General features: G+C 51.8%; 1 pseudogene; it reads left to right on the forward strand.

Annotated features, from left to right (window-relative positions):
• The first annotated feature begins 13,997 nt into the window (after window positions 1–13,997).
• LOC131571849 (zinc finger protein 239-like) lies at window positions 13,998–14,724 on the forward strand (annotated as a pseudogene).
• Window positions 14,725–20,331: the final 5,607 nt, after the last annotated feature.

Raw genomic sequence — 20,331 nt, forward strand, 5'->3', positions numbered from 1 at the left:
TTGAACAGGACACAATTTAATAACAATCACGCTCTTCCCTGAGCTATGTGCAACACCCCAGCAGCACCTGATGAGTCCACCATCCACAAGTGATTTCCATATTAAAAGCAATTTTAGACAAATGTGGTTCTGTGATAGATATAAGCACAATTAAGTTCTTGTATCAGGATGCTCATTCTGTAGTGGGGACAAAACAGCTCAAACAATTCCTGATTTGCAAAGCTGTCATTAGTGGATGGAGAAGGGAAGTCAGGCTGCTTTTGGTGTTGAGGAAATGCTGAAAGCACCCTGACTCATTTCATCTCCTCCTGTCCTGGCTGATCTCCCCTCTTTCCCCTTCCACCCATTGGCTTTTGTCTCCCCCCAGGCCCCCATGTGAAGAGCCTGGCTCTGTGTTCCCATCCCCTCATCGCTGGCACTGCCAGGCTGGCATGAGGAGCCCCTCAGCCTTCCCTGCTCTGGGCTGGACAAGCCCAGCTCCCTCAGCCTCTGCTCACAGCCCAAGGGCTCCAGCCCCACCTTGGAGGCCCTTCCCAGACCCTGCTCCAGCTGCCAGACATCTTTCCTGCCCTGGGGAACCCCACCCAGGCCACAGTGACCTGAATAATCCCTGTCCTTGATGTCCTGGTCACACAGCCCTGGCCCCTTGTCCCCATGTCAGGCTCTGGGGTGGATCCTGTGGAACATCCTTTGGTGGAGGCTGTGGCTCCAGGTGGGCCGGGGGGATCCCGGGGGACAGGGACCCTGCTGGGCATGGGCAGGGTTGGACTTGTTGGGAGAAACTGTGAGGGGGAGCTGGGGCAGAGTGACCAACCCAGTGACCTGACACAGCCCTGCTGGGATGTCACACAGCCCCTCTGGGATGTCACAGCCTGCTCTGTGATGTCAGACATCTGCCCTCTGATGTCACAGCCGAAGTATATGTGACAGAGGTAGTATATGATGTCATATTGCCCAAACACCTCACATAACCCACTCTGTGATGTCAAAGCCCACTCTGTCACCTCATGCTACCAGATGATAAATTGTCTCCACCAGGTGAGCTGACACCTGGAGCTTTTTCTCCACAACCCCAAGCCACACAATGCCCATTGTGTGAGAAGGGGAACTGGAAGTTCAGCAGCATCAGTGTCCTCCCAGCTCAGCCAGGCCCACTGGAACACTGGGGTCCACGACCACCAGAGAGACCCCCAGAAGAGAAGAACACATGGGTATAGGGGATGGGAAATATGTTAACGATTTTGGGGAAATTATTATCATATGTAAGTTTAGTCCAGAAAATCAATGAATATGTGTGTAAAATAGAGAAAATAAAGAGAAATTTTCCTGCACTCAGCCTGCATGGCTTTGGGAGGAGCTCTCCCCCATGCATCTAGCTGAATAAAGAATGCTGCTTCTTAATGCTATACTGGTGTTAAGGAGTTTTCTGTTTTACTGAATTTTTGGTAACACTCCCACTTCCAAGGAAAGCTCTGTCTGCTGCTGTTCACAAACAGAGAAGGGTTGGTGGCAGATGTGGGGTTCGGAGGCTGCATGGGACAGAGTGACCATGAAATAATCAAGTTTTCAATGTTCTGGGAAAGAAGGAGGGGCAGCAACAAAACTTCTACACTGGAATTAGGAAGGGCAGGCTTTGGCCTATTTAGGATGCTGATTTGGGGAGTACCAAATCAGGTACTGATTTTTTTGAAGAGAAACAGCCCTTAAAAACAAAGGGGTCCAGGAAGGATGGACACATTTCAAGAAAGTAATCTTAAGGGGGAAGGAGCAGCCTGTCCTAGTGTGGCAAAAGATGAGCTAGTGAGGAAAATGACTGGCCTGGTTGTCCATGGAGCTTTTGTGGGAACTCAGGGGAAAAAAGAGAGAGCATCAACTTTGGACAAAAGATCAGGCAACTTAGGAAATGTTTAAGGATCTTGCTAGGTCATGCAGAAAGAAAAGCTGAGAGGTGAAAGATCAAGTAGAGCTTAACCTGGCCACTTTCCTGAAAAATAGTAGAATATGTTTCTTCAAATTAATTTTTAGCAAAATATGGGATAAGGAGAACCTCTACTCTTTTTTTTTGACACAGTGTAGAATATAGTAACTAAAGATAAGGAAAGGCTGAGCTGCTTAATACCTTGTATGTCTCAATGTTCAATATTAGGATAGGCTGTCCTCAGGACAAGTGTTCTCCTGAGCTGGTAGGTGGGCACAGGGAGCAGAACAGCCCCCTGGAATCTATGAGGATGAAGTTGCTGACCTGCTGAGCCCTTCAGATTCTCACAGGTGTATGGGATTGGATGGGATCCATCCTAGTGGGGTGAACGAGCTGGTGGGTGAGCTCCCCAGGCTGCTCTCCATCATTTACCATCAGTCCTGGCTCAGTGGGGAGGTTCCAGAGCACTGGAGGTGCCAGTGTGAGCCCATCCCCAAGAAGGGCTGGAAGGAGGATCTGGGGAACACCAGGCCTGTCAGCCTGACCTGGGTGCCTGGCAAGGTTATGGAACAGATCACCCTGAGTGCCATCACAGGGCACCCATGGGACGGCCGAGGGATCAGAGCCAGCCAGCGTGGATTTAGGGGTGGCAGGTCCTGCCTGGCCAACCTGGTCTCCTTTTATGACCAGGTGACCCACCTATGGATGCAGGAAATGCTGTGGATGTTGTGTGCCTGGACTTCAAAGGCTTTAAAACCAGGAGCCACAGAATTCCCTGGAAAAACTGCAGCCCATGGCTTGGACATGTTCACCCTTCCCAGGGTCAAGAGCTGGCTGGAGGCTGGGCCCAGAGAGTGGTGGGGATGGTGCTGCACCCAGCTGGTGTCCAGGCACTGGTGGTGTCCCCCAGGGATCTGTGCTGGGCCCAGTCCTGTTTAATATCTTCACTGATGATCTGGCTGAGGGGATCGAGTCCACCATTCACAAATTGCAGATGGCACCAAGCTGGGTGTGAGTGTGGATCTGCTGGAGAGCAGGTAAAGAAGACACAGCCTTAAGCTGCACCAGGCAAGGTTCAGGCTGGACTATAAGAAGTTCTTCACAGAAAGGGTGAGTGGGCATTGGAACGGGCTGGCCAGGGGAGAGGTGGCAGAGTCACTGTCCCTCTCCAGTGGCATTTAGTGCCATGATCTGGGTGACAAGGGAGTATTAGGGTATTGGTTGGGCCTGATGATGCCAAAGGTCTTTTCCAGCCTATTTGACTCTGTCATTCTGTGATAATTGGGGCCCTCTGGGGCCATTGTGACACTGCAGGGCCTCATGGAACTAAGAGGACCATGGTGACACCGTGCAGGCCCACAGAACCAGGGGTCCACTGTGGTGCTCTGGGGCCTAATGGAACCAGGGAGTGCGCCGTGACACTCGGGGTACTCGTGGAACTACAGAGACCATTGTGACACTGCAGGGCCTTGTGTAACCAAGAGGTTTCACCATTTTGACACTGCAAAATCAAGGAGACCATTGGGAGACTCCACGGCCCAGTGGAACGAAGGGGCCTTTCTGACACTGCGGGGGCCCATGGAACCAAGGGGCTCCTGTGAAACTGCAGCACCAACGAGAACATTGTGACACTGTGTAGCCCCATGGAACCGAGGACACCATTGTCATATTTGGGGCCCAATGGAAACAAGGACACCATTTGCTCTGCATGGTCACATGGATCCAAGGAGACCAGTGTGACATTGCAGGGCCTGGTGTGACCAAGAGGCCTTTGTGACACTGAGGGGCCCCATGGAACCAAGGACATCTTTGCAGATGTCACCAAACTGGGTGTGAGTGTTGATCAGCTTGAGGGTAGGAGGGCTCTGCACAGTGCCTGGGATAGACTGGATCCAGGGCCCAAATTAAAAAGGTGGGGTTTAGGAAGACCAAGTGCTGGGTTCTGCATTTTGGCCACAACAACCCCTGCAGTGCTACAGGCTGGGGACAGAGCGGCTGGACAGCAGCCAGGCAGAAAGGGACCTGCAGGGACTGATGGACAGCAGGCTGGACATGAGCCAGCAGTGTGCCCAGGTGGCCAAGAAGGCCAATGGCTCCTGGCCTGGGTCAGGAATGGTGTGGCCAGCAGGAGCAGGGCAGTGATTCTTCACCTGTGCTGGGCACTGCTTGGGCAGCACCTCGAGTGCTGTGTCCAGTTCTGGGCCCCCTGGGGTGGGCAATTAGAAGAAATGTGAAGCAGGGGGTATAAAGAAAGCAAATGTGAAGCAAAGGAAATGCTCAGGGCAGTTTGGGGGTGGCTGCCAGGCAGCCCTGGCTCTGAGCAACAGTGTCTGCAGTGGGACAGGAAAGTCCCAGCTGATGGGAACAAACTTTCTGGCTGACTGCAGAGGCCAGGACAAAGCTGAGTGGTTTCCCTGCTGTCCCCCAGCCCTTGCTGGCCCCAGGGGCTGATGGCATTTGTGCCCCCTCAGGTTCATGTCCCCACAGCAACAGCATGGGGGTGCTCCCCCTGCTGTGTGCAATGCAAACAGGGGCTGCTGAGCCAGTGCTGCCGTGTGTGTGCCTGCAAGGATGGGGCACCTGCGTGAGCTGGGGGAGAGGCAATGGCTGCAGAGGGGCGATGTTGTTGGCAGCTCCATCAGGACGCTCTGGGCTGTCCAGCACACTGGGGATGGATCAGCCCCTGCTCTGCTGCTCCTTCCCATCTCCCCCAGGGCCCTTGCAGAGCCGCAGCCATGCCGTTTGCCCCCAGCCTGCCCACGGCCAGCCGGGGGCTGCTTACGGGGGTTTTCTGTGGTGAGCATTGGCCTGGCCGTGTTTTTGAGAGAGCCTGGCCAAGGCCCTGGGCTGAGGGGTCAGCGCTGCCCCAGCAGTGCCCATGGCCTGTCCCTGCTGCAGCCCCGGCACTGCCACCCCCAGGGCTGTGCCCAGCCCTGAGAGCACTCAGGCCCTGCAGCAACACCAGGGCCACCAGGGCAGCGGGGCAGGGCCACGGCAGCAGCACTGGCAACACCAAGTGCTGCTGCTGCTGCTGGGCACAGCTGCTGTGCCAGCACTGATCTGCCCCCAGCTCTGCACACAGACATTGCTGCTGCAGCTCCAGAGAAGGAACAAAAGGGCATCTCTGCAGAAAACTTTGCTGGGACATCCTTTAGTGCGTTTAGAGGTAGCAAGGGCATAGCCCCTCATTGACACAGTCTGTGACCATAGGGATGGTAGAGAGAAACAAAATGGGAAATGGCATAAAAAGGGACCTTTCTTTGTGGACAAGATTAAAAAAGTAAATAAAAAAAACCCCACAACCAAATGAACAAAAAGTATCAAAAATTACTTTTATTAGAAATGATTGGCAGAAATAGGCCAGCTCTTTAATATTTCCAAAACCATCCAGTCAGCAGTCTTCTCACAGCAGCCTTGAGCTCCTGGTTCCTCAGGCTGTAGATGAGAGGGTTCAGGGCTGGAGGCAACACCGAGTACAGAACTGACAGGGCAAGATCAAGGGATGGGGAGGACATGGAGGGGGGCTTCAGGTAGGCAAAAAACCCAGTGCTGAGAAACAGGGATACCACAACCAGGTGAGGGAGGCAGGTGGAAAAGGCTTTGCGCCGTTCCTGCTCAGAGGAGATCCTCAGCACGGCCCTGAAGATCTGCACATAGGAGAAAACAATGCACACAAAACAACCAAATAGTAAAGAAATGGAAAACACAGTAAGCCCAAATTCCCTGAGGTAGGATTTGGAGCAGGAGAGTTTGAGGATCTGTGGGATTTCACAGAAGAATTGGCCCAGGGCATTGCCATGGCACAGGGGCAGGGAAAATGTATTGGCTGTGTGCAGCAGCGACTAGAGAAAGGCACTGGCCCAGGCAGCTGCTGCCATGTGGGCACAAGCTCTGCTGCCCAGGAGGGTCCCGTAGTGCAGGGGTTTGCAGATGGACACATAGCGGTAGTAGCACATGATGGTCAGGAGGCAAATTTCTGTTGCAAGGAAAAAAAAAATCAGAAAGACTTGGGCAGCACATCCTGTGTAGGAGATGTCCCTGGTGTCCCAGAGGGAATTGTGCATGGCTTTGGGGACAGTGGTGCAGATGGAGCCCAGGTCGCTGAGGGCCAGGTTGAGCAGGAAGAAGAACATGGGCGTGTGCAGGTGGTGGCCGCAGGCTACGGTGCTGATGATGAGGCCGTTGCCCAGGAGGGCAGCCAGGGAAATGCCCAGCAAGAGGCAGAAGTGCAGGAGCTGCAGCTGCCGCGTGTCTGCCAATGCCAGCAGGAGGAAGTGCCTGATGGAGCTGCTGTTGGACATTTGCTGCTGCTGGCCATGGGGACCTGTTCATGAAGAAAGGACAGCTAAGATTTAGTGGAGATACCTGTCACGAAAATAAAAGCCATTTCCCATATACCCTCCTCTGGAATAGACACACACACTCTTTTTTTTTTTTTTTGGAGTTCTGGGGTTCTTTTAAAAAGCTTCTCCCTTTCTCTGCTCCTGTTCTTGGATATCAGAAAGCCTCAGAATTTCTGCTGCCCCCAAGGAAACAGAGTGCATTCTGTGAGGCAAAGTGATGAATGGAAAGTGAGGGTAGATGGTCTCACATTCTGACATGTTCAGAGTTTCTCTGGGCTTTAACCTTTCTCAGGTAGAGGAGGGTCACATTCTAATGATTCCCCTATAATGTCACCAGGTCCTGGTGAGAGCAGATGGATCCACCACAGCCCAGCTCCACATTTGAAGCCAAAACCTCATATTGCTCATTTCTCCAACCCAGCAGCATTTTCAGTGTCAGAACACCTCTGCATCTCCTCATCAATCTTATAACTCAGAGATGCTCTAGGACAGGTTTGAGCCCTGGATTGGAGCTCCCAGCTGGGACTGAAATCTCAGGGAGACTCCCAAGTGTCCTTATGTGACATTGGATGAAGGCAGACGCAGCTCCTTCCCTGGCTGCACTGACAGCATTGCCCAGAGCTGGGCACTGGGGACAGTGTCACCCTGAGCCAGCTGTGCAGAGCTGCCCCACAGCTCTGCTGCAGCTCTGCCTGCACAGGAGGGGCTGCACGCCTTGGAGCCCTGGCCCTGAGGGCAGAGGCTTGGCTGGGGGCACAGGAGGGAGGGGGCTTGTTCAGAGGGAGGGGCTGCACTGGAGGGGATCCTGTGGGCATCTCTAAACTCTCCCTGCCACAGCATTGCTGGATATTGTTTTCTCTCATTGCCTGATCTTCTCTCTGCTTCCTGGAGATTTCCCTCCTGCAGGTGTTTTCCTGTGCCTGATCTCTCCCTGCCAACCCTCACAGACCCCAAATCTCTGTGCCCTCTTCTTGGCCTGACAGAATCCTGCCTGTTTGCAGGGCACTGGCTGGGGCAGGTTCTGTTTGCAGCTTGGAGAAAGGACAGCTCAGACTGAGTCTGTTGGCTCCAGCAAAGGTGATGCTGGTGCTGTCCATGGACAGAGTGACTGAAAGCACATTGGGTATCTCCTGTGACCCTATAATCACCAAAAGTAACAGTTCAGATGTTGCTCCTCTATGTGCCTGCACTTTGTCCTTTTCTCTCACTCAAGGGAGGACGGAAGCACTGAAAGAGTTCATATCTCACCCGGGGCCTGCAGATGGTTCCATGACCCCAGCTGGGCTCAGTACTCGCAGCCAGACCTGCTCCGTGTTCCCTCGGTTCCATGGGGCCCCACAGTGTCCCAGTGGTCCCTTGCTTCCATGAGGACCTGAGGTGTCATAATGCCCCCTTGGTGACACGAGGCCCTGAAGGGTCACAATGGTTTTCATGGTTCCATCAGGCCCCACAGAGTCATAATGGTCTCTGGGTCCATGGAGCCTTTCTGTGTCACCATGGCTTCTTGGTTCCATGGGCTCCAGCGGTGCCACAAGGATCCCCTTGGTTCCACGAGGTCCCCAGAGTGTCCCAGGGATCTTCCTTCTTTCCCAAGGAAAGAACCCAGCCCCAGTGTTGCAGGGGCATCCACCAGAGGCAAGGCCAGCCAGACTTGACGGTACTGACAGATTTACCTGGGAGCAACCCTTGGTATAGGGAATTTTGGAGGTGGAATCCCAATTTCAGACATGGACACCTGGAGGAGAAGGATGGTTCTTTTACATAGGAAGGAAAGCAGGGAACACCGATATTTGAGGGGCAAATGAAAGGTGGCCATCAGAGGCCTAAGTCAGCCAGACCTCTCTGTTCTAATTGCTTTTGTATGAAAGCAACCCTTGGATATAGGGAATTTGCGAGGTGGAATCCCAATTTTGGCCATTTCTTTGTAGATAAGAACGACAGTTCTTTTTCATAGGAAGGAAAGCATGGAGCCCAAGTGTTTCAAAGGCAAAAGAGGGGACAGGTGGCTCCTGTCCTGGCTCCCAAGCCAGCCAGGCCTGATTGTCATGGCAACTTTTGTCATGGAGGGTCCTTGGATATCAGAGGAGAAATCTCACTTTTGACCTTGGACTCCTTGAGAAGAAGGATGGTTCTTTTCCAGAGGAAGGAAAGCATCGAGCCACAGTGTTTTGAGGCAGGTGAGGAACAGCTCCCAAGTGGCAAGGACAGCTAGACCTGTCTGGCTTTCATTTGGGAGCAATCCTTGGATGTACAGAGTTTTGGAGGTAGAATTCCAGGTTTGGCTATGGGCACTGGGTCAGGATGGATGGTTTTTACCAATAGGAAAGAAAAATGCCAAGTCTAAGTGTTTTTGAAGAAGATGAGAGGTGGCCACCCTTAGGCCAACACAGCCACACCTGTCTGTCCTGGCACCTTTTGTTTAGGGGCTATCCTTGGACATTGGGCATTTTGGAGGTGGAATCTCATATTTGGCTGTGGGTGCCTGGACAGGAAGACAAGTCCTTTTCATTAGGAAGGAAAGCACAAAGCCCCAGTGTTTCAGGGGCAGTTGAGTGCCAGGCCTCAGGAAGACAAGGCCAGCCAGATTTTTCAGTCCTGGCAGCTTTTGTCTGGGAGCTATCCTTGGATATTGGGAATTCTGGAGGCAGATTCTCAATTTTGGCCATGAGCACCTGGTCGAGATAGATGTTATTTTCCCCTCAGCCAGAAAAGCACATGGTCCCTGGGTTTCAAAGGCAGATGAGAGGTGGCCCCTGGGTGGCCAAGGCAGGCAGATCTGTCTCTTCTGGCAGATTTCATCTGAGAACAATCTGTGCATATATGGAAATTTGGAGGAGGAATTCAAGTTTGGCCCTGCTCCCCTGGAGGAGAAGGACAGTTCTCTCCCATAGGAAGGAAAGGCAAGAGCCCCAGTGCTTCAGGGGCTGATGAGAAGCAGCCCTCGACATGCCAAGGTCAGCCAGACCTGTCAGGTGATTGCTAGGAGGCCCAGCCAGCCAGACCTGTTCCATGTTCTCTTGGTTTCATGGGACACCACAGTGTCACAATGGTCTCCTTGGTTCCATGAGGCCCTGGAGTGTCACAATGTTCTCCTTGATTCTGTAGTGTCACAATGGCCCTGTGCTCCCATGAGGCCTTGCAATGTCACAATGGCTTCATGGTTCCACAAAGCTCTGATGTGTCACCATGGCCCCTCGGCTCCATGCGCCCTCGCTGTGTCACAGCGGCTCCTCTGTGACACTACGGGCTGCACAATGTCGCCATGGACCCTTGGTTCCTTGGGGCCCCCAAGTTTCACAATGGTCTCCTTGATTCCATGAGGCACCACAGTGTCACCATGGCCCCTTGGTTCCATGAGGTTCCGTAAAGTCACTGTGGTGTCCTTGGACATGCATTGTCACAACTGACCCTTGGTTCCATGAGGTTCTGTAGTGTCACCGTGGTCGCTGTCAGAGGCTGGATGAGATCGATGTCCCGAGACACCTTGGGATGCTCGGAATGCCCGTGTGGGGCCAGGGCCGGGTCAGGTTTGTGGTGGAACAGAGCCCTGCCCCCAGCCCTGGTCTGGCAGAGCTGTCAATCACACAGCAGGGGCTGTGCTAACCCAGCTCTGATTAGCCCAGATGTTAATCAATCAATCACACACTAGCAGCTGGTGCCTACCCTGGCTCTGATTGGACAAGCAACTGGCAGTCTCACCCCAGGGGCAGGCCCATGAAGGCCCAGGGGATTAACAGCTGGAGCACGAGGGCAGCCCATGGTCTGGATCCTGCCTTCTCCTGGGATTTCTCTGTTGGTGATGCTGGAACCCCAGCAGTTGGTACCTATGTGCGTCTCTTTCTATGGATCTTCTGTCTTTCTGTTGTTCTCTATTTCTTCCCCTTCTAATCCTACTTACCTGGAGCATTTTGGGGTAACTTCACATGTCAAGGATTAAAGGGTTTTAGGTTAAATGTGTGGGAATCCAAGGCACAGGGAATATTTCTCTGTCTGCTCTAAAGGTGTCCTGACCCCCAGAGAAACGCTGCCTTTAACCGTCCCCCATGGAGAGGACTTCCAGGACTTTGAGACAGATTAGAATTTACCAAAGTCCAAAATAGATTAGAGGGTAGTATAGCATGTGCCTTGGGTGAGAAATTTAGGTCTTGGGATTTTTAATATGATGTAGATAGGAAGCAAGATGGAGGAATTTGGATGTAGTCCATTTCATCTCCTTCATCTACTCCATGTTCTGCAGTGTTGGTGGCACAGGGTCATTGGTCGAGGAAAGCACAGTGTAGAGGTTATGTGGACAGTCAAGGGATGAGTAATTGGTAGATAAGTAGAAATAATATACATTTTAGGAGTTAATTGGTGAGACAACTTTAAAAGACCTTGAAACCGTACATTTTAGAGCCATTTTGAGGTGTTTATCCAGCATGTTTAGCCTGGTATGCAGAGCATGCAAAACTTTAGAGAGGATAACCATACACAAGAAGCTGAAGACCAAAAAAGTCCTGTGCTTCTCCTTTTACCTGGCACAGAACTGCTACAGGAGGGTTTCCCACATCCAGAGAGCGCCCACAAAGGCCGAATGTAAAACAAACATCAATAACTGGTCCTTGACAATATTTATAATAGGTTGTTTTTTCCATAAAGTTGTTTAATGAAGAATGTTGTCTTAATTAGCAATCATGTGAAATGTGTTGGTTAAATGACCAATGAGGTCCATGTGTAGCAAACTAAGGTATAAAAGAAGAGGATTGTAAAAAGGGTGGCTTTTAGCCCTTAGCCTTCTGATCTGAGTCTGTGTCATCTCTGATTCAACAATGACATTTGGGGATCTATGGGGGCTATTGGGAATCCTTTCTGCACCTTGTGACCCAACAGGAGCTTCTCTAATAAACTTTGCCTGAAGCTCCCACTGTGCCCATGACAGAAACCCCTGTGAGTGTCTGGGACATCCCGGCTCTTTGGCAGCCTGGAGACTCCTGGGATGTCCCTGTGGAGCCTCCGTGAGTGCCTGTGACAGATAGGTGCCTTTGCAGCCCAAGGTCCCCTGGGATGTCACCATGGAATGGCTGTGACTGCCTCTGACCACAGGGCTCTTTACCATCCCCAGAAAGCCATAGGGGGGTGTCCATGGAGCCCCTGTCTCTGCCTATGACATTCCAGCTCTGGAAGAGCCTGGAGACTCTTGGAAAGTCCCCAGGGAACCCCTGTGATGGCCTGTGACAAATCTGATCATTAGCAGGCAACCACCACCAGAACCCTGTTGCTATGGTCAGTTTCCATGGCAACCATCACCAGGACTCTGTTGCTATGGTCAGTTTCCATGGCAACCATCCCTAATCCCCTGTTGCTATGGCCAGTCCCTTGGCAGCTCCATGGAGACCCCATGCCAGGGGTGGTTGCCATGGACACCAGCTCAGGCCTGCAGCCAGAGCCCGTTGCCATGGCAACCATTTGCAGCCCCATCCCCAGGCTCATGGGATCCCAGAACCACAGAATTGGCTGAGCTGGGAGGGACCCATCAGGATCCTCCTTAAAAAGTTTGTTAAAATCACTGGAGGAAAGGGAGCAAATGTTACCAGCGAGACTGACAAGGTTCATTCACCCCATGGTGAGGAACACAAGGCTGCTGAAAGTCCCACAAGAAGCCCAGCTCAAGTAGCTGAATTTCCAAATAACTACTGAATTCCCAGGCTTGGGTTCCTTGCCAAATGTGAAAATCGTTATTCTCTTCATCCCTGTCACCTTTGTGACAGCTACACAGAGCTTCCCCTTCCTTTTAATAATATCTGTATTGGGCTGAATTTGCCCTTTTCTTTTATTGGAACCTGCCAGCAGCTGAGCTGGAGCTGTGCAGGAACTGATGAAACTTGGGATTGCCACAGATTAGCTTCTATTGTCAGCCAGTGCTGCAGCGGCCACAGGGCAGAGGGGTGGGAAAGGGGGGTCCAGGGTGGGAGCAGAGGAATTGCCGGGGCCGAGTGCTGAGCACAGGGCTCAGCACACAGAGATGGTTTTGTTCTTGCTGAGCTCGCACTGAGCCAAGGCCTGTCCTGCCCCTCGTCCAGCCATGCTGGGGCGGGGCTGAGGGTGTGGTGGAGGTTGGGAGGGGACACAGCCAGGACAGGTGATCCTAACTGTCCTCAGGGATACCCCAGACCATAGGATATCATGATCAGTGTAAGAAGTGGGGGGAACAAGGAGGAAGGGGGGACATTTGAAGTGAGGGTTATTGTCTTTCCAGGTAACACTTAGGCAGGATGGGGCCTTGTTTCACTGGTGGACCGGGCCAGCACCAAAGACACAGACACCAATATAATTAAAGAACAGTGTAATTTAAATAATGCACATTTGAAAAAACTTACAAAAGTATTTGGCCAGCAAAGCAAAAACTCTTTAGTAAATAATTCCAAAAGAGAAGATGTTAAATGAGTATCACACAACTCTGCATTTCTGGCTGCAGGCTCTGGAGATTCTATCTCTGCCTTCAATTATGGTTGCATTCCCTAATAAGTCCTGGTACCAAATTCTGCTTTCCAAGGCTGGAACAGTTTCTCAGGTTTAGCTGGGTATGTATTCAATTACCATCTGTTAAAGGTGGGGCAGTTATCATCTCTTAATTGAGCATTTTACTTTATCTCTTCCACAAGGAATCCTCCCACCAGGGAGATATCTTCTGTTAATGGCCCATTCGATGTCACCAATAAACATTACATCATCCCATTGTGAGAAGTTCCACCCAGAGGGAGGAGCCAAGCATTTCCACCTGGATATAATCTGAGGATGTGGACAACAGAGTCAGCCTTCTCCCACAGGATTCCCAGAAGAGCAGCTTTCAACTCCACTGGATCCCAGAGGAAGACCAGGGCGATTGACACCACCACTGGACCTTCAGAGGAAAACTCCACCCTTCTACAGGATCCCTGCTCCAACAGAACCACACCTGTCACTCCAGGAGCACTGCAACCACGATTTAACGGGAGTGCTCCCAACACTCTGACCCAGAGGGGGTCAGGTTGTATTCTGACTCTGTAGGTAGTTTTTTAGTACTATTGCATTTATATTTTTAATTTTCCTACTGATGAACTGTTATTCCTATTCCTATTGATTTTGCTTGACAGCCCCTTATTTTGAAAATTGTAATTTCGAGGGAGGGGATTAACATTTTCCATTTCAAGGGAGTCTCCTGCCTTCCTTAGCAGACACCTGCCTTTTCAAACTGACACAATGCCCCGGGACACCCAGGCAGGCAAGGGGGAAGCCAGTGCCCCGTTCCCCCTCTCTCATGCTCCACCTCCCAGCCCAGCACTGCCCCTGACTGCAGGACAACACTGCTGCCAATGCCGTCCTGCTGGGGATACACTGGGGGGATCTCCTTCCCCTTCCCTCTGGCACGGAGGCAAATCCCATCCTCTCCTTGTCCTTCCTCCCCCAGACAAGAAGCTGAGGATGGAGACCAGGGAGGACAAATCTCCTTGGCAGACCCTTGTGGAAGAGGCTCTTTTTAGTGACTCCACATTGCAGAATTCCAATGGGGAGGAAAATCCAGAGAGATCCTGCAGGAGGATGGGCTCCAAAGCCAGCCCAGGGTGCTCTGAGGAGGAAAGACCCACCCTGAGCCAGGAAGGTGGACAGAGCTTCAACCTGAGCTCCGAGCTGGTGGTCCATGAGCAGCTTCACAATGGGGAGAAGCCCCACAAGTTCTCGCAGTGTGGGAGAGCTTCAGGCAGAGCAGCACCCTGATCAGCCACCAGATGATCCACATCGGGGAATGGTCCTACGAGTGTGGGGAGTGCGGGAAGGGCTTCAGCTGCACCTCCCATCCTCATCACCCACAAACGCAACCACACTGAGGAGAGGCCCTACGAGTGTCCCCAGTGTCAGAAGAGGTTTCACACCAGCTCTGACCTCCTCCAGCACCAGCGGATTCACATGGAGCAGAGGCCCTTCTGCTGCCCTGAATGTGGGAAGTGCTTCATGTGCAACTCCCACCTCATCAGGCACCAGTGCATCCACACTGGGGAGAGGCCTTATGAGTGTGGGGAATGTGGGAAGAGCTTTAGCCAGAACTCTAACCTGATCTCCCACCAGAAGACCCACACCAGGGAAGGGCCCTATGAGTGTGGGGAATGTGGGAAGAGCTCCAGTCAGAAGTCTCTCTTCAACTGCCACCAGAGGATCCACACTGGGGAATGGCCATACAAGTGTGGGGAATGTGGGATGACCTGTAGTACGAGGCCCCATCTGATCATCCATCAAATGATCCACACTGGGGAGAGGCCCTACGAGTGTCCCCAGTGTGGGAAGAGCTTCACCCAGAGCTCTCACTTGACCAGACACCAACAGAGGCACCAGCAGAAAAATCCTTACAAATGCCCCAACTGCAGGAAGAGCTTCATGCACTGGTCCAGCTTTATTCCCCATTGGAGACCCCACATTTGTCAGAGCCTTGGTGATCCATGTTCCCTGTGATCCATGCTGGGAAGACACCTTTTGTACCTTCTGTTGCGCCTGCCAATGACTGTCACCAATATTTTTTCATAAAAATCCTTTCTTTGGGATTTTTTCCTCCTCTGGGAAGCTGAGGCCCCAGAAGTAGAATGTAAACAATTATTATCTGCTGCTGTGGAATGCAACAGGTGCATCTGTGATTGGTCTTCTGTGAGTCTTTGGATTTACTGACCAGTCACAGGAGAGCTTTCTTGCTTTCTGCCTGGACACAAACTTTGTGGATTCATTCCTATGCTATTCTTAGCTTAGCAGCTTCTGAACTTTTCTCTCTATTCCCTTTAGTATAGTAATAATGTAATATATATCATAAATTAATAAATCCAGCCTTCTGATCATGAAGCCAAGATTCTCGTCTATCTCTCTCACCCGGAGGAACTTTTGCAAAGCCATGCAACAAATGACATGATGTGGGATTGGAGAACATGAGGGTCTGGCCATGGCCCTGTCATTACATTCACTCCCACCTCAGGTTATTGCCAGGGGCAGGAAAGCGACTCTCTCTCCCTGAGGAGAAGGGTGTCCTTTCCAGGCAGGGGAAAATACATTGCCAGGAAGAATCAGTTGTTGATGTTGTAGTTTTCTCTGTAAAAGTTTTACTTATCCATTCTGTTATCAGTATTGCTTCTGTTCCTGTTTGGTTCTTATCTCGTTGCTGTTCCACATAAATTGTTCCTATCCCAGCCCGCGATCTTTGCCTTTTGTGCTTTCCCTGGGAGGCAGGAGGGCAGCGAGGGCAGTGCAGTTTTAGCAGGAGCAGGAAATTGGGGAATCCCATTCCTGAACCCCGGCCCGTGGAAACCGAGCATCCCAGCTGGTCCCAGCCCTGGTGGCCATGGCAATAGCCCTGGGAGCGGGTCCCTGGCTGGGGCTGTGGGAACCTCTTCCCTCTGGTGCAGGGACAGGAGTGGAGGGAACAGCTGCAGCTGAGTCGGGCCATCTCAGGTTGGATGTCAGGAAAAGGTTTTTGTCCAAAGGCTGCTGGGGCCCTGCCCAGGCTCCCCAGGGAAGGGTCCCAGCTCCAGGGCTCTCTGAGCTCCAGCAGCATTTGGACAGCGCTGCCAGGCCCAGGCTGGCATTGTTGGGGTGTCCTGTGCAGGGCCAGCAGTTGGACTGGAGGATCCTGATGGGTCCCTCCCAGCTCAGCCAATTCTGTGGTTCTGGGATCCCATGAGCCTGGGGATGGGGCTGCAAATGGTTGCCATGGCAACGGGCTCTGGCTGCAGGCCTGAGCTGGTGTCCATGGCAACCACCCCTGGCATGGGGTCTCCATGGAGCTGCCAAGGGACTGACCATAGCAACAGGGGATTAGGGATGGTTGCCATGGAAACTGACCATAGCAACAGAGTCCTGGTGATGGTTGCCATGGAAACTGACCATAGCAACAGGGTTCTGGTGATGGTTGCCTGCTAATGATCAGATTTGTCACAGGCCATCACAGGGGTTCCCTGGGGACTTTCCAAGAGTCTCCAGGCTCTTCCAGAGCTGGAATGTCATAGGCAGAGACAGGGGCTCCATGGAGACCTCCCAAGACCTCCCAGGGCTTTCTGGGGATGGTAAAGAGCCCTGTGGTCAGAGGCAGTCACAGCCATTCCATGGTGACATCCCAGGGGACCTTGGGCTGCAAAGGCACCAATCTGTGACAGGCACTCACGGAGGCTCCACAGGGACATCCCAGGAGTCTCCAGGCTGCCAAAGAGCCGGGATGTCCCAGACACTCACAGGGGTTTCTGTCATGGGCACAGTGGGAGCTTCAGGCAAAGTTTATTAGAGAAGCTCCTGTTGGGTCACAAGGTGCAGAAAGGATCCCCAGTAGCCCCCACAGATCCCCAAATGTCATTGTTGAATCAGAGATGACACAGACTCAGATCAGAAGGCTAAGGGCTAAAAGCCACCCTTTTTACAATCCTCTTCTTTTATACCTTAGTTTGCTACACATGGACCTCATTGGTCATTTAACCAACACATTTCACATGATTGCTAATTAAGACAACATTCTTCATTAAACAACTTTATGGAAAAAACAACCTATTATAAATATTGTCAAGGACCAGTTATTGATGTTTGTTTTACATTCGGCCTTTGTGGGCGCTCTCTGGATGTGGGAAACCCTCCTGTAGCAGTTCTGTGCCAGGTAAAAGGAGAAGCACAGGACTTTTTTGGTCTTCAGCTTCTTGTATATTGTTATCTTCTCTAAAGTTTTGCATGCTCTGCATACCAGGCTAAGCATGCTGGATAAACACCTCAAAATGGCTCTAAAATGTACGGTTTCAAGGTCGTTTAAAGTTGTCTCACCAATTAACTCTTAAAATGTATATTATTTCTGCTTATCTACCAATTACTCATCCCTTGACTGTCCACATAACCTCTACACTGTGCTTTCCTCGACCAATGACCCTGTGCCACCAACACTGCAGAACATGGAGTAGATGAAGGAGATGAAATGGACTACATACAAATTCCTCCATCTTGCTTCCTATCTACATCATATTAAAAATCCCAAGACCTAAATTTCTCACCCAAGGCACATGCTATACTACCCTCTAATCTATTTTGGACTTTGGTAAATTCTAATCTGTCTCAAAGTCCTGGAAGTCCTCTCCATGGGGGACGGTTAAAGGCAGCGTTTCTCTGGGGGTCAGGACACCTTTAGAGCAGACAGAGAAATATTCCCTGTGCCGTGGATTCCCACACATTTAACCTAAAACCCTTTAATCCTTGACATGTGAAGTTACCCCAAAATGCTCCAGGTAAGTAGGATTAGAAGGGGAAGAAATAGAGAACAACAGAAAGACAGAAGATCCATAGAAAGAGACGCACATAGGTACCAACTGCTGGGGTTCCAGCATCACCAACAGAGAAACCCCAGGAGAAGGCAGGATCCAGACCATGGGCTGCCCTCGTGTTCCAGCTGTTAACCCCCTGGGCCTTCATGGGCCTGCCCCTGGGGTGGGACTGCCAGTTGCTTGTCCAATCAGAGCCAGGGTAGGCACCAGCTGCTAGTGTGTGATTGATTGATTAACATCTGGGCTAATCAGAGCTGGGTTAGCACAGCCCCTGCTGTGTGATTGACAGCTCTGCCAGACCAGGGCTGGGGGCAGGGCTCTGTTCCACCACAAACCTGACCCAGCCCTGGCCCCACACGGGCATTCCGAGCATCCCAAGGTGTCTCGGGACATCGATCTCATCCAGCCTCTGACAGCGACCACGGTGACACTACAGAACCTCATGGAACCAAGGGTCAGTTGTGACAATGCATGTCCAAGGACACCACAGTGACTCTACGGAACCTCATGGAACCAAGGGGCCATGGTGACACTGTGGTGCCTCATGGAATCAAGGAGACCATTGTGAAACTTGGGGGCCCCAAGGAACCAAGGGTCCATGGTGACCTTGTGCAGCCCGTAGTGTCACAGAGGAGCCACTGTGACACAGCGAGGGCGCATGGAGGCGAGGGGCCATGGTGACACATCAGGGCTTTGTGGAACCATGAAGCCATTGTGACATTGCAAGGCCTCATGGGAGCACAGGGCCATTGTGACACTACAGAATCAAGGAGAACATTGTGACACTCCAGGGCCTCATGGAACCAAGGAGACCATTGTGACACTGTGGTGTCCCATGAAACCAAGGGAACATGGAACAGGTCTGGCTGGCTGGGCCTCCTAGCAATCACCTGACAGGTCTGGCTGACCTTGGCATGTCGAGGGCTGCTTCTCATCAGCCCCTGAAGCACTGGGGCTCTTGCCTTTCCTTCCTATGGGAGAGAACTGTCCTTCTCCTCCAGGGGAGCAGGGCCAAACTTGAATTCCTCCTCCACATTTCCGTATATGCACAGATTGTTCTCAGATGAAATCTGCCAGAAGAGACAGGTCTGCCTGCCTTGGCCACCCAGGGGCCACCTCTCATCTGCCTTTGGAACCCTGGGACCATGTGCTTTTCTTGCCGAGGGGAAAATAACATCTATCTCGACCAGGTGCTCATGGCCAAAATTGAGAATCTGCCTCCAGAATTCCCAATATCCAAGGACAGCTTCAGACAAAAGCTGCCAGGACTGAAAAATCTGGCTGGCCTTGTCTTCCTGAGGCCTGGCACTCAACTGCCCCTGAAACACTGGGGCTCTGTGCTTTCCTTCCTAATGAAAAGGACTTGTCTTCCTGTCCAGGCACCCACAGCCAAATATGAGATTCCACCTCCAAAATGCCCAATGTCCAAGGATAGCCCCTAAACAAAAGGTGCCAGGACAGACAGGTGTGGCTGTGTTGGCCTAAGGGTGGCCACCTCTCATCTTCTTCAAAAACACTTAGACTTGGCATTTTTCTTTCCTATTGGTAAAAACCATCCATCCTGACCCAGTGCCCATAGCCAAACCTGGAATTCTACCTCCAAAACTCTGTACATCCAAGGATTGCTCCCAAATGAAAGCCAGACAGGTCTAGCTGCCCTTGCCACTTGGGAGCTGTTCCTCACCTGCCTCAAAACACTGTGGCTCGATGCTTTCCTTCCTCTGGAAAAGAACCATCCTTCTTCTCAAGGAGTCCAAGGTCAAAAGTGAGATTTCTCCTCTGATATCCAAGGACCCTCCATGACAAAAGTTGCCATGACAATCAGGTCTGGCTGGCTTGGGAGCCAGGACAGGAGCCACCTGTCTCCTCTTCTGGCTTTGAAACACTTGGGCTCCATGCTTTCCTTCCGATGAAAAAGAACTGTCGTTCTTATCTACAAAGAAATGGCCAAAATTGGGATTCCACCTCCCAAATTCCCTATATCCAAGGGTTGCTTTCATACAAAAGCAATTAGAACAGAGAGGTCTGGCTGACTTAGGCCTCTGATGGCCACCTTTTGTTTGCCCCTCAAATATCAGTGTTCCCTGCTTTCATTCTTATGTAAAAGAACCGTCTTTCTCCTCCAGGTGTCCATGTCTGAAATTGGAATTCCACCTCCAAAATTCTGTATATCCAAGGGTTGCTCCCAGGTAAATCTGCCAGTACCATCAAGTCTGGCTGGCCTTGCCTCTGGTGGATGCCCCTGCAACACTGGGGCTGGGTTCTTTCCTTCCCATGGAGATCCCTGGGACACTGTGGGGACCTCATGGAACCAAGGGGATCCTTGTGGCACCACTGGGGCCCATGGATCCAAGGGGATCATTGTGGCACCACTGGAGCCCATGGAAACAAGGGGCCATGGTGACACAGAGGGGCTTCATGGACCCAGAGACCATTATGACTCTGTGGGGCCTGATGGAACCATGGAGACCATTGTGACCCTTCAGGGCCTCGTGTCACCAAGAGGGCATTATGACACCTCAGGTCCTCATGGAAGCAAGGGACCACTGGGACACTGTGGGGCCCCATGGAACCAAGGGAACACGGAGCAGGTCTGGCTGCGAGTACTGAGCCCGGCCGGGGTCATGGAACCATCTGCAGGCCCCGGGTGAGATATGAACACTTTCAGTGCTTCCATCCTCCCTTGAGTGAGAGAGAAGTGCCAGCCCTTGGCACAGGAACCTCTGGCTGCAGGACAATGCAGCTGCAGCTCCTGGAGCCATATCCTAAAGCTGGAACATCCCAA

Source organism: Ammospiza caudacuta, unplaced genomic scaffold, assembly GCF_027887145.1.
Source record: "Ammospiza caudacuta isolate bAmmCau1 unplaced genomic scaffold, bAmmCau1.pri scaffold_39, whole genome shotgun sequence".
Taxonomy (NCBI): domain Eukaryota; kingdom Metazoa; phylum Chordata; class Aves; order Passeriformes; family Passerellidae; genus Ammospiza; species Ammospiza caudacuta.